At 40.4% G+C, this 14,663-nt stretch overlaps 2 long non-coding RNA genes across 2 annotated transcripts in view; one reads left to right on the top strand and one right to left on the bottom strand.

The window, feature by feature from the left end:
* LOC140332434 (uncharacterized) overlaps window positions 1-7,746 on the top strand; it is a 14,318-nt gene extending 6,572 nt beyond the window's left edge. Inside the window, exon 2 of the long non-coding RNA XR_011921118.1 lies at window positions 7,580-7,746. This is a non-coding gene — a long non-coding RNA (uncharacterized lncRNA). The remainder of the gene's footprint in view (window positions 1-7,579) is intronic.
* Window positions 7,747-12,552: 4,806 nt separating this feature from the next.
* LOC140332435 (uncharacterized) lies at window positions 12,553-14,391 on the bottom strand. The gene is made up of 3 exons (XR_011921119.1): window positions 14,254-14,391; window positions 12,809-12,910; window positions 12,553-12,725 (listed from the first exon to the last, which is right to left on the bottom strand). It is a non-coding gene; the product is annotated as an uncharacterized lncRNA (long non-coding RNA).
* Window positions 14,392-14,663: the final 272 nt, after the last annotated feature.

Below are 14,663 nucleotides of genomic sequence, written 5' to 3' on the forward strand. Positions count from 1 at the left end.
ACATTTATAGGAGGATACATTTATAGGAGGAGACATTTATAGGAGGATACATAAATAGGAGGATACATTTATGGGAGGATATATAAATAGGAGGATACATTTATAGAAGTATACGTCACCTGATCTCACACCTGCCCAGGTGATGTAGGCAGAAGGAAGAAAATGGCAGCGCCTGGCACTTCATCTATGCTGGAATGAAGGAAGAAACCAGGGTGGTTTGGGACAGAAGCGAGGCCAGGGATCTGCAGAAATAAAGATTAGTGATACTGTTTTATTTAAGTGATGCCTTAAAATTCCCTATACATTGTTCACCCCAATAATCCTACAGCCTGTCTCCCCTCCCCTGATGGGGACGATCTTCTGTCAATCTTGATTGAAGATTTTACACATCAAGGATTATAATGTTGTCTATACATTCCTTCCGGTCTTTTCCTGTAACAATGAAATAATTCCCTATATTATTATTAATAAACAGGATTTATATAGCGCCAACATATTACGCAGCGCTGTACAATAAATAGGGATTGCAAATGACAGACGAATACAGACAGTGACACAGGAGGAGGAGAGGACCCTGTCCAGAAGAGCTTAGGAAGAATTTAGGATATTTAGATATAACACCCTATAGGTATAAGATATAATATAATCCTATATACATGGCTGGTATAGATCATATAACTATGGAACACTGTAGGATTTCTCCATGATTTTCTATTCCGGTGACAACCATGAATCTCCCCTGTGGGGACACATTAATAAAAGATCTGACACAATCGAATACTTTTCCCTATTCCATACACAATTATAAAGATAGATGATTGAAGAAAATATTTCACAGAAATACCGATTGCACCAATAGGCAATAATTAGACATGTGGATAAAACGTGTGAATGGGACAATGGGATAAAATATGACACTGAGATAATATCATTCCTTCAGCTCAGGAAATGGATTCTGTTTTATGATAACATATAGCACAGAGAAAATGTAAGCAGCGCTTGTAGATAATCATTATTTCTGAGATAAAGGGCCCTATCGTGTGCTATCAAAGGATTTCATAAAAGCAGTAAGCTCAGTTACAATTAAATCATGCCACAAAAATTGCAGGTCGGAGCTCAGCGGGCACGCACGACTTTTATACTCAGCAATACCATTTGCTGTCAGCAGGGGACGCCCTTAGTGAAAGGGGCTCTGTTGTCATAAATTACAATATGGGGTTTTGGTATCTTTGGGCAGTAAATCAGATTATTCGATTCTACAGATGAAGTAAAACTACAGTCCTAATATAAAAAAGAGATATGCTGCAGCACTTAATTAAAAATCCATCTGCACCGTAAGTTTTACATGGTAACTGATCTGAGACGTGTTTAGATGTAGAGACGTATACAATGGAAGGAGATGATAACTAATCTCTGCCCGGTATCCTCCTCGGATCAGCACCACTTGTATGCTGGATTCTGTAGAATGGCTCAATGTGGAGGCCATATTGGAGGCTGGAATGCAAATGATCCCAATGCACTTTTTTGGCATATGGGATGTACTTAGGTAATGAGATGTTAAGCCATTGCAGCTGGTATGGGTGGTGATTAGATATATGAGACTGGTAAGCAGGGGTGTGGTGGGGCGGGCACGGGTGGAAATGGCGTGCCCTTACTTTTTTTCGGGAATGGGCACGTGTACCCACTCTTATTTTACAAGGAATTCTTTGGTGGTATGCCATCCTGTGGGGTCAGGAGAAAGACCCCACTGGGGGGGAAATGGACAGAGCAACGGACCAGGTCTCCCGTATGGAATTGTGGGCTCAGGGTGGTGGGCGGGTTGTCTCTCTGAACACAACCTGCATCACAGAATAGGACCCATGGGAGAGTGGGTGGGTTCTGGTATCATGATGTCACGCTGGGGGGAGTTTCTTCCCTTTGAGTGACACAGAGGCAGGGGTATAGTGGGGCGGGCATGTTTACATAACAATGATGCGCATGCGCGCTCACCATGGATAGTACCGTGCCCCCTCTTCTTTTTTTACGACTACACCCCTGCTGGTAAGAAAGGTGATTAAACATTGGAGACTGGTATAGGAGATGATAAGTCATGGCAACTGGTATAGGAAATGATAGGGGTGTTGATTATATATTGGAGACTGGTACAGGAGGGCATTACACATTGGAGGCTGGAATAGGAGATGATAGGGGTGGTGATTAGATATATGAGACTGGTATGGGTGATGATTAGATATTGAAGCCAGGAATAGGAGATGATAGGGGTGGTGATTAGATATTGGAGACTGGTATGGGTGATGATTAGATATTGAAGCCGGTAATAGGAGATGATAGTGGTGGTGATTGAGGGTCACCAGCAGCACACTTGGAGTTGCCAGTTTGAGATGCTTGTATTAAAAGTCCCCAATCTCGTATAGGCATTCGGCAGCACTGGCTGTTTATAACAAGAAATTCCATTAGCAGCAGAGTCACCCCATCTCCCAGCAACTTACTGAGAATAAAATAAAAGTGATATCTTTGCCCAGCCGGTGACTATTTAAAACTATGAAGCGGAACGTCTAATGCAGCCACTGCCATGCCAGAACACCCGCTCTGATAAAACCTTTTCAATTAAAATAAAAATGAAAAAAAAAATGTAAACGACAATTGCAGTAGCTTTGAGAAAAGTTGGCGCCCGGGTGGTGATAAAAACACAGCAGAGCCGCCGCGGCCTGTGAAATATTTCATTATCTACTTGTAATACACTTCACTACATTTTATACGACGATAATAGACGCCGGCGATCGTTTTTACAAGCGCTCCTCTCCACATACATCTCATGCAATAAATTCTCTCTGCTGCACGAATCTGACAAGAGAAACTGCTAACGGAACCACTGGGGGGCAACCTACAGTGAGGAGCAAAATTTTGTGGGTGGGGACAGAATTCAAGGTGCATATTAACCAATAAGAGGAGAATATTCTTTTTTTTTATTACAAGCAATTTTGCATTATATTGTTATATGGAATGCTACGTTTACACCAGAGCCACCTTTGGAAGTAGAATTCCGCCATGGTCACCTGTGCTATACTCTCCATTCTGTAATGGCGTCTCCTTTAAGCTTGATGAACACCCAATACCTCATGCAAGTTTCACTGTGTAAATGTAATTCCAATTGTTTTTAGTCTTGGAAAATCTGCAGATTTCGTTAAAATAATCCCTGTTGTCCTTGCCATGAGAGTCATGTCAGTCCCTGTATTCCTCACCCCCTTGGAGGGTTTTTATTGGTTTGCACATCTCCTTTGTTCATAGCTCTGGCACTCAAGCAGCAGAAACACTTAGCTGTTCATGATATTCACTCTCACGCATCAGGTGTTGGACACCAATGGGGGTCAAAGCCATGCTGGGTGATTCCTTCATTCCCTATTACTTCACGTATACTGTATATATTATACAGAGAGATTTTTGTCCTTTTTCCTGGGCTGTAAGTAAACTGCATAAAAGAGTCAGAAAAGACCACAAATTGGCATTCTCCTTTATTCTCTGATGGAGCAGGCGGGCGGGAGGTGTGAATGCTCAGAATAAGCAATAATCACTTAGGATTGTGGCCCGCCACGGGGCGCCGGATACAGACAGCCCGACGTGCAAGGTGTAAAATGTCACCATTGACTGCATATTGATTGACTAATAAAGACTTGGAGTATGTTCGGCATTAGCACAGACCGCGCTGCGCTGAGATGACATTTCAAGAGGTAATGCAAGGTTTTGTGATTTTAAAAAGAACCTGACAGCCAAGTGATGGCAGCCAGAAAAAGCCTTGGTCATACCCACCTGTGATCCCCACCAACCTGCCATTTGTAAAAGTATTTTAGTATCCAAGAAAGCACCTTGATTAGAAAGGGGTGGTAGGTAGGAGCATTTCACTTAGCCCTAACATTACAAAAGTCAATCTCTTTGTAGACACTTTGTAAGGATAAGTGAAATGATTTAAAGAATTTCATCAAAATTAGCATCACAATTTCTATATTCAGTTTGCTTAGGCAAATATCCCTGCAAGATTGTATGTTCAAAGATATAAGGAAGCGTTAGGGTTAGTTTTATTGTTAGGGTGATGAACAAATCAAGCCTGTAGCACCCATAAAAAAACAAGAACTTCTCCAAGTCTTCCCCATCTTTAGCGCATCTTGCCGCACTTCATTTCAGTAAAAAACTCCCAATTTTATATCACAGAGGCCAATAAAAGGAACTTCCCCACCTTTAAACAGTAATGGCAATTTTTTTAGCTTTTTTTTATTGTTTTATTCAATGACATGAACCCACTAAGGAAAAATTGGAACATTCCATTTCCCGTCTGCATGGAAGGCCAGCTTGTGCAGAAATGTTGACACTCATGGTGACAAGACAGGGCGGCACGGTGCAAATTTTTCTGTGTGTTTAGACTAAGGTGGCCCGGTGCACATACATCTCCAGTACAGGAGAGGAGATGTCACAGCCATAGGATGACACCTGTCACCGAGATCTTTACAAATGCAGCCGAGCTAATTGCAGCCACTTGACATTGCAGGAGCGATGCCTCCGACACGTTGCTGGCTGTCAGGCTGATTAAATGGCAGAGTGATGGAACGTTGCAGGAGAGACATTTACTGCACAGCTTGGCCAGGCTCCCTGGGTACAGGGTGGCATCCTACTGACCACTGTGACCTGGCAGCCCACAAGGGGTATTGTTATCCATTTATTTGGCAATGGGTCCTGTCACAGTTTATTGGCAGCTGCTCACTTTCCTACCTGCATGGAATTGATTACAGAAACCAGTTGGTAATGCTGAACGGCAAATGTCAACATTAGTCTAGGAATAAGTGATGATTGAATAAACAGCTCAAGCCTAAAAATGACCAGGGCTCATCAGAAAGGTAAATTTATTTCTGTCAGTAACTGAGTACATGCAGAAAAAGGAGGCCTATGAAATGTCCTCAATCAGAAATCAACATAATCCCATATTGGATTGACCAATGCAAAAAAAAAAGTTAACCCCGCATTCAATACAGAGGTGGCCTTTGCACAAAGAATGTAACTGACTGCTAATTCTAATCAGAAAACTAAACAATCCATTAAACAAGGAATCTTCCAGGTCCATGTGTTTCAAGGGCAGTAATTGATTCCCATCAGGGGCCCTTAGTGTCAATGCTGCAGAAATGGACAAACAAGAGTTGGAGTAGTTTTGGCAGAAGATAATCATGGCTGACACCCCTCGACCTATTAAATGTTGTGTGTTGTTGGGACACAAAAGGAAAATAGGAGTGGAGTATTTTTCTTTTTAGAATCCCTGTATCATAGTTAATGATGCCAAATTTAATATTGCAGAGATGTACTGCGAAAAAGTTTTTAAGCGACAAATTGAAGAACAATCTTCCCATAAGATTATATTGTATATATGTACAGTATATGCATTTAATGTAATTTTTTTATGGTGTTTACCTGTAAAAGACATCCAAAATCCAGGATAATGTTGCTGGGTGCAGCCATCTTGGATGTAATTTCAGCAGCCCCAGCTGACTCCTCCTCCAGCAACTACACAAATATTTATGCACGGAGGTGAAAGGAGGAGCAGAGGAGCTGGCCCAGCACACAGAGGGGGTGACAAGCAAGGTGGAGCAGAGTAGTAGGGAACTTACATTTTCTGTAAGATCAGTTCTATAGCCAGTTCTAGTGGCACAGTGCAAGTTATTTAAATGGTCTTTGGAGTACTTCATCTATTTTATTACTAATAAATCACTCAGGAGAAGAATGAGCATGAAATACTATAATAAAGAACAGGAAAAAAGTTTACAATTACAGTTTGCACTATAGTAAATAATTCTTTGCATTTTCTATAATACAAGAGAAAGGGTGTGAAAGCTTGCAGTTCTGTCTCCTTGTGTGGTGTTCCTTATTGAAAGTTATAAATATTAATGCCCTCGGTCCTTCATTACAAAGAAAGTGCGCTGACCGAGCAGGGAAATACGCTGAGAAGTTGGAATCCAGCAGAAAAGAAATGATTGGTATTATTAGGGCGGCTAAATAAACCAAGGCCTCGTTTACAGCGCTGGGGCACAACCGTCCGCTCATCACATCTGCATATCAAACAGACAGCAGCACGCCTTTTTACAAATACGCCGCATTGACGATTGCTCGGCAAGTTTTAAGGGTAGAGCCGGGCGCCCATTTACATATTTCCATTAAGCTGGAGGTCTCCGGCACTTCTAAAACATCTTTCGCGAGACGAAATTCCATTTTCTTTTTAATGTGACCTATTTTACAATATGCTGCCGTTTCAGCTGTGGTAAAAAGATGGAAGCGGTGCAGGAAGAAAATGGAAAAAAGGATGCAAGCTTAATTAATAAAAAAGAGAACAAGCAAAATGTAATAAGCAGCTCAGAAGTTTAAGATGGTGGCTTTGTGACCAAGACACAGCAAGGCTGGGCATGAGGGGGTTATGTGGTTCCTATAAAGAGGAGCAGGATTTGCCCAGTCCTGTTACCCCGCACGGAGCATTTGCATCTTGTTAACAAACTTTACTTTTATTGAGATTTCTGATGGAAGTCCAGGATTTTATTTATTTGCTGCATATATTTAAATTAGTAGTTGGAGACACCAGATCAGCAATCACCACATTTTTGGCCTACAGGGTCAGAGCTCTAAGAAAGAGCCATGAATCAATAGTTATGTGAGATAAGAACAATATTAGGACATTTCAGACTTTTAGTTAGAGATGCTGTTCTTATTTGATGATGAAAAGCACAGAAATGAAGTATTTACTTATGTAATGTAATTCACTTGCTCTGTTTCCCCTATTTATATGAATAGCCCTTTCTTCTTCTTGGAGTAATAAATACTTTGCTGGTCCAGCTCCTCCACCCTCCCCTCAAATCCCTACATAACACCAGCTATGTGGCTGAATGTCTTGCTGAATTATCACATTTTTATGACATAAAAATGACAATTTGTAATTCTTTGCCAGAATAATGGGCCTTCAGCGATAAAAGTTGTATGAACTTGCTGGGGGGAGATTGGAGAATGTTTTGTCTGATATTTGATTGTTGCTAATCATCTAACTCTAGATGGGAATACAGATATACAAAAATGGGATTACATCCATATACTAAGCAAATTTTTATGTTTAGTGACTTCACAAAATCCTCTGTATTGTTATAAACAGGAAGCAGACTGTATGTTATTCTACAATATGACAGCAATCACTAAAAAACTTTTTTACCATGGAACTTTGTCTCCAACAGCCTCCTATACCGGGATCAGAGTGCCTATAAGCCCAGTGTACCATGGTAGCATTACCTGGCAGTATTGGCAGCAGTCTGCTATAAATTGATATAAGGAGACTTTTATTCGTATATTTTATTTGGGCAATAGTAGTTTTGTGTAGTTGCATTCCGTAAGATGATGGCCCCATGTGATATTGGGTAGGGTTGCTGCTATGAACTCAGGTGAGGTTTCTTATTCTGATCCAAAGTTTTGCTAACCTTAAAGTTTATAAATCTTTCTGTAGAACTTCTTGTATTCTCCCATCAGCATTTTTTCATCCTGAATGTATCTTTCTCTCTTTGAATAGCATCCATCACATGAAGATGAAGAATCTGTGCACTCCTTAACAATTTGACCTTGCACTTCTCATGGAGCAGACGAAACCTCCAGAAGTCGGGATGACTATATTGAAGTAAACAGACCTAGTGAGCAGACAGGAGGAAGGAAAGAACTCTTGCCAAAGAAGAAGAAGAAGGAGGATGTATTCATCAGGAAGCAATCAGAGAATTGGCTCTAGAGGGTTGAGCATGTTACTAAATGATGTTTTCCATTTCCTATCAGTATTTAGGCATTGCTTGTGAATTAAGAAAGAATCTGGCATCCCTGAGCTAAAATTCTCACCTGAACTCAACATTGAAGGTTTGCAGTGACAGTATGAATAAGGAGGGCAGCGTCAGCATGTTACATGACCTCCCAAGCTTTATAGACACAATATTTATAAACTACTTTAAAAAACAAATGGGCATCCCAATGATCAGGTGCAGGAAAATTAGTAACAAATGAAAGGCATGCCATTTCAAAGTAATAAATTAAGCATTTATATTGCTTCTTAAATCTATTCCTGACAGAACATGAAGACATCTGGGCAATAATATCCATGACTAACCTGCCTGAGGCCAAAGAGATGAGAGTGTTGTAACTGCTAACTCCTGAACTTTTCTTAGAGTTTGTGATTTGTAGTCACATGAAGGCTATAGGAGATTTAAATTATTTTCTCCTTATGCAAGTCCATGGGAAGGCAAATGCAGCTCAAGCAGCTCAACTGCAAATAAAATTCACCTGCAATACTTTCTGAATGCTCCATAAAGAGTCTCAAACTGATGTCAAAACAGATTGTGTTTGCCCACTGATGGAAGCTTGTTGCTTTTGCAAGGTTGCCTATGACTTAGTGTGCTGCTGGGAAAATGGGGACCAAGTTACTGGGCCCAGTGCTTGGAAATACGGGAGAGGAGACCAAGAGCCTTCCTATGAAGCTCCACGGGAAGAGGATCCTTGCTTCTGGCTTTGGGGTGTGATTGCCCAGATTGGGTAGTGAGGAACGGCTTGTGTGAATAAATTTGGAAAAGATTCCAGGGATTCAGCCTTGCCAGCCTTTAATGGCAGACTATGGGCCTGGTTTATTAAAGCTCTCCAAAGCTGGGGAGGTTACACTTTCATCAGTGAAGCTGGGTTATCCAGCAAACATGGAATAGATTTCCTAAAAGTCAGTTGCTATTTGTTAGCAAATGTTTTCAATCCTGGACCAGATCCATTCCAGGTTTGCTGGCTTCACCAATGAAAGTGTATCCTCTCCAGCCTTGGGGAGCTTTAAATCAGACCCTATATGTTAGGGAATCTGGGAGAAGCGCCCCCTAGAGGACAGAGTTTAAGGGGGAAGTTTTAGGGACTGTAGAAACCTTAGGCCATTTTTTGCTCCAGTGTCCTTTTAACATAGAGGTTCATAAAAGAGTGGGTATCTCTTTCATGAGTTATGGGGAGTGCATATATGGAATCATACCGGGATTATGATTTTGACTCTTTTTCTAGTTAGCGTAGTAGTCCAATGTTACACAGTGTCAGCATTCTCTTTGAGGAAAATTCCTCCCTGGTAAGTGATATTCTGCACACAGTGGGGAAAATTCGGGGTCTTGAGAAAGGCCGGATGCCAGAGGGCACCTGGATGGGGATGTGGAGGAACATCAGGAGCCCCGTTGGTGAACTGCCAGTCTGTGGGTGAGCGGCTTTTTTTTCCAATTTCTCGATCACTCTGATAGACTTTATAAGGCAGGTTTTTATAAGGAGTGATGGGAACACTTCCTGACCTTTGGGAATAATGAAGGTGAGGAGAGTTATGTGATATTATTCAGCTAAAGTTTGGCTTCTGAAGCTGCTACTGATATATTCCGTTTATGTATTTCTATTTCAGTTTTACCTACTTATATTTTTATATATATGTAAATATGTTTTAATGCAAATCACTGATGTTTGTTCATTGCAAGCTTTTAACAATAAACAAAAGTTCACTCATAATATACAGGTGATCATGCGATATCTTTGCTGAATTGTTCCCACTTGATTCCTTTCTCTCCATGCTACTTCTTCAGACATGATTGTGAACAAAATATTTTTACCAGCCATTAGAACCTAATTATAGGAAGATTATAAAGGTTGATGAGATAACCTCCTACCATTAGCAGGCGGTGAGGGTGACACGAAGGTGACCTGTCCATCGGCATCCATTGCTACAAACTGAACTTGAGATCCATCTGTGTGAAGGATACAAGGGTCACTTTATCAAATCTAAAGTGAAAACTAAGAGAAACTTTCTGGTTAACTTTTCTCCTTTATCAGTTATGTGTTACTTCGATCCCGACCATAATATTCTCGACTTTCTGGGGCCTTTGTGAAAAAAAAAGACAGGAATCCGTTCTCTGAATTGACAGCATACTGACGTCCTCTAAATTATTGACGCTACGCTCTGCGAACAATGTCAATCAGTTCCATCTCACATAATCTTCTCTGCAATGTCAACCTGACAGCTGTGTTTGTAATGGTGAAATATAAAGTGGAATGATATTAACTTCCTGCGTCATTACTAATAGAATATATTGGGCGAGTGGTCCTAAGTGGAGATACTTCACCATTTTAACATTCATTAATGCAGTAAGGAGTGTGGGTCATATAGCTGATTACTCCCCATTCAGATCTGGGGTCATCTTATAGCACCAATTTTCTCTAAAGGGTTTAAGATGTCATGTGATAATGCCAGTGCAAAGAATGGTGCTGTAAAACAAATCTGTCACTACCATGAAACGGCCACTTTGGTGTGTTTGCTTCCAAGGCCAAAGGTTTCCCAATCCCCCCCTTAATGGTAGACATAGCCAACACTAGGCCGCTGTGCCGAGCTGACTTGGGACCCCTCATGTCAGTGACAGACTGCTGGGGGAGAACCCTGCTAAATCAGGAACGTCCGGGGCCCATGTCCAGAAGCAAACTTGCACCTTGCTATTTCTGTCCTTGCCTACCCTATACATGCACACATTGTATACACACTAGTCCCCAAGATTGTGTGCCAATTGTGTAAGGATTAGAGTCATTTATAGGCTTTGTTTTTGAATGCAGAGTGGGGCGGTAGGACAAATTCATTTTAATGGCCATGGTTGTCCAATGGTCATTCAGGTGTAATGGTTGGGTGTTCACTTACTTTTGGCCATATAGAAGCCAATGGTTGTCCAATGGCCATACAGGTGTAATGGCGGAGTGTTCACTTACTTTTGGCCACATAAAAGCCAAATTCTAAAGGGGCAACTGTCCTGGTAACTAAATAAAATGCCCACATTTCCTTAAAATCATGACACTTTTTTGTTTTCCATATTTTTTTAAGAATGATCACCACTTTTCAATTATCATTACTTTACCATGTGACAATTAAACCCGATCTTTGAGAATAGCAAACCAAGAAAAGGACTCTGCAGAATCTGACCATCATATATTATATAGAAATATAAGCAATATAATAATAATGGTGAGAATGATAATGTTTATGTTGAACAGAGGTGGAGCTGCACACCCTTATAATTGGTATGACCCCGTGTGCTCATATTTATGTTTATGAAGGTTGCATTGTTTACATTGCTGTTTCACACTTTCTTTACATGGGTGACATGTTCAGGTTTGTTGCCAGGAGAGTGGGAAAACATTAGGAATTGGGGTGGAAACCATGTATGCTACTGAACCTCACCCATCATCACCCACAGAGAAGGGCGGAGACATTGTTTTCACACCAGGAATGGAAAATAATGGCCGTTTACCAGTAATAATCAGAGTTGGCTTCTTGCAGTAATTATAGCCTACAGAACAATAGACTTGTTTCAGAAAAGACATGAAGGAGGATTTCTTAGGAAGAATAAGAGTTTTCTTTATTTCAGGGGGTGAAACGAAGAACCGAAACCTCAACATGTAAAACCAGATCACAGAACAACTAAACAACAATAAATCAAAGGGAATTAGGACATATCATATTGTAATTACTTGTCAACAAACAATGGAACATTATTACTGCAAAGCCAAGCCCACATTTCACCTGGGTGCCAATACAGTAGGGGACGCCGATCCACCACATCCAAATCAAACGAGAAGTCGGTGATAGGAAATTTATGTAGCAGATGTAACCAAGTCATCGTTTTGTTTCCCAATGGTAAGCTGGTGTGTCAATGTGCAATGTTGTGCCAGCACGGTGCATGGAAAGCCCTGTGGACATCACACAGACCTCAGATTTCTGTCTCTGGAAATGATCTTTCATGATTGTTTTCAGTGACAGGTAATGGGATGAGCTTTTTATATCTATAGAAGGAGGGGGTACAAGCATATGGCACCCCTCTGCACAGTCCTTCAAGAAAAAGTACAATGGTCATCCCTGCTCGGCCATTCATTATTCCACCAGGACTATTGATGAATGACATTAAGGGGTCACTGCCAGATTTTCAGGACTGTTCATCTCAGGTGATAATCATCTGACATGTGTACGTAGCTTTATAGGGTAACGTCACCATGAATATGAGTCCTCAACAAAGTCAAAGTTTATGAAGATGGATGCAAGGCAGAAGGTGCACCACAAGTCCAAAAGAAAATACAATGAAGCCAGCACTCCGAATTGTAAAGTGTAATATTCTAATTTACTTCAGTACCATAAAACATTTCTTGGCTGTGCAGGGACCCCGTCATCAAAGTGAACAAATATACAGGGGTCCCTGTGCAGCCCCGAAACGTCAGTGGGGATTAAGAAGAATATTTGTTTTTTACTTTACAACTCGGAGAGATTTCTATTTTGTGGTGACAACACCGGTGCACAAGTGTAATTATGGCAAAATCATCAGATATTATTAACAGGAAACCTGAAGATTTTGAAAAAGTTAAAAAACTTCTTGGAATTGCATGTCATATGAGATTTCAGTGATTGGGTTTACTTTATATGAAAAAGTCAAGTTTTGATTTTAGTTGTCAGAAAAATGATTACACAACCAGAACTTACTATTAAAGGAGGTCACAAGTCTCATCTGCAGATGAAGCTGCACAATTTATATATTTCTTGCCTAGAAAATGATATTTTCATTGATCACAGCTGCAACTGTCGTCCACTCCTGAATATCCATTATAATTTAGAGATTTGTAGAGGAAAGCAGAAACAGGCAGCTCTGTAAAAAAAAAGGAAAATAATAAAGTACCAAAAATTAAAATTGGAGAGACTAAGACAGGAAGAACAAGCATCGTCTATTACCTGGCACCAAACCATGGCTACCCAGACCTTCCTCTTCTATGACACCACAGCCATCGCCAGGTAACTTGGTTATATCAGCTCCATCTGATCCAACTCTAACACCTGAAATTAAACAAATTGGGTAAATGTGCAAGGCAGCTTTAATACATGAAGGGATTGAGGAAATGATAAAATTAGGGATTTGCTTTATCCCAGGTGAGTTTTAGGTTTTCAGGACAGTATACTGAGGTGCATGAGATATATTTGGAGGTTTTGTTCTTAGGATATCTGGAGGACAGGAAGGAACAATGAGTGTCCAGAATGGTTAAAATCTCCCTATAGGATCAATGGTGGCAGTGGTGTTAAATTTTAACTTTAGTATATAAGTAGTCCCCGGGTTACATACAAGATAGGGACTGTAGGTTTGTTCTTAAGTTCAATTTGTATGTAAGTAGGAACAGGTACAATATTTTATTATATGCATTTAGGACAGATGTTTGTCTCAACATATTATTAGGCAGCATGGTGTCAGTTACTGTAAGTTAATCACAAATAAAGCAAAAATCTTTATGGAGCCTAGGCATTCATTAACTTCTGGAGCAAGCTGTCCTTTAATATGCAAAAAGAAACAACTGCAGAGTTTGCCTTGGTCATTAAAGAGTCAAGCCTCTGTCCTGGACAGGAACAAGCAGAGAAACCACGTTCTTATCTAAGAGTCGTCTGTATGTTGGATGTCCATAACTCGGGGACTACCTGTATTGTAAGCTGTGCTTTTGATTCAATTTAAAGGAGAAAACTATTCTCTATGTATACCAGGATTATTTGTAGTGATAGATGAAGAGATTATAAGGGGGTCTATGTATAGCTTGTGTCTATCTACTTGTCTATTTGTTGTTTACATATTTCCTACATATAATATATATTTGCCATTTTGACCACAAATTGTCACAACGACCTGCATGTTGCACCATTTTTGCCCGTACACCCATATATTTACAGTTTACTTCCATCTTTCCTATTCAAGTCAGCTTTTTGTGATCTATATTCTTATAAAAAGTATATGTATTTGTTTCAATTTGGAAACAATCTTTCTGCAGAAAAATAGTGTATCTGAGGACATATTCTATTAGGATATATAAGTGAGTTCCCTTTTCTGGAGTTTTCCGAAGTCAAATGCCCTTTGGACCTTTAATTTATAACCATTAGTATGATCATAATGGTGGGACCATATTAGACCATAACAGGTGGGAATCTACCAAAGATCCTCAGATGAGATATATAAGAAGACATTGTGGGTTATTCTGCTCTGTCACTTTAAACCTGAACAAAGGCCTAAAATTTAATAACATAAAATACAGCGGTGTGCACATACGCCAATGCTTCAACTACTCACGTAAAGTTTTTCTCCAGAGTTTCTAGGTATAATTAAGGCAGCTGTCAGTCGCCGCAGCAAAGCTATGACTTACCATCATTCCTGCGTCTTCAGAGCGGAACAGGTGTGGACCAATCTGCTCCTACAGACAAACACAACGCCATTTTCTCTCTGTGACAGGATTAATCTCCAGCTGACGGTGAAGCCCGGGGCTCCGGAGCAGACAGGAGCTCATAGTCCTCTCCTGAAAAACAAAAAAGAGGACAGACATTTCAATAAAAACAAGGCTTGCCTTGAGCTTTCCACCATGTTAAGGGAGACAAGATCCTCTTTCCTGCCGGTGTAGGTGAAATGATGATATTTGCAGCAAGATAAAACAAATCTCAGAGAAATATACTCGCCGTCATGTCAATGACAATATACAAATCTAAGAATCCATCAACTATTGTCAATTGTCTCTGAAAGGCCATTCTGGGCTGCTGAAATGAATCTCTGAAAATGTGC

The sequence above is a fragment of the Pyxicephalus adspersus genome, chromosome 6, assembly GCF_032062135.1.
Source record: "Pyxicephalus adspersus chromosome 6, UCB_Pads_2.0, whole genome shotgun sequence".
Classification (NCBI taxonomy): Eukaryota; Metazoa; Chordata; class Amphibia; order Anura; family Pyxicephalidae; genus Pyxicephalus; species Pyxicephalus adspersus.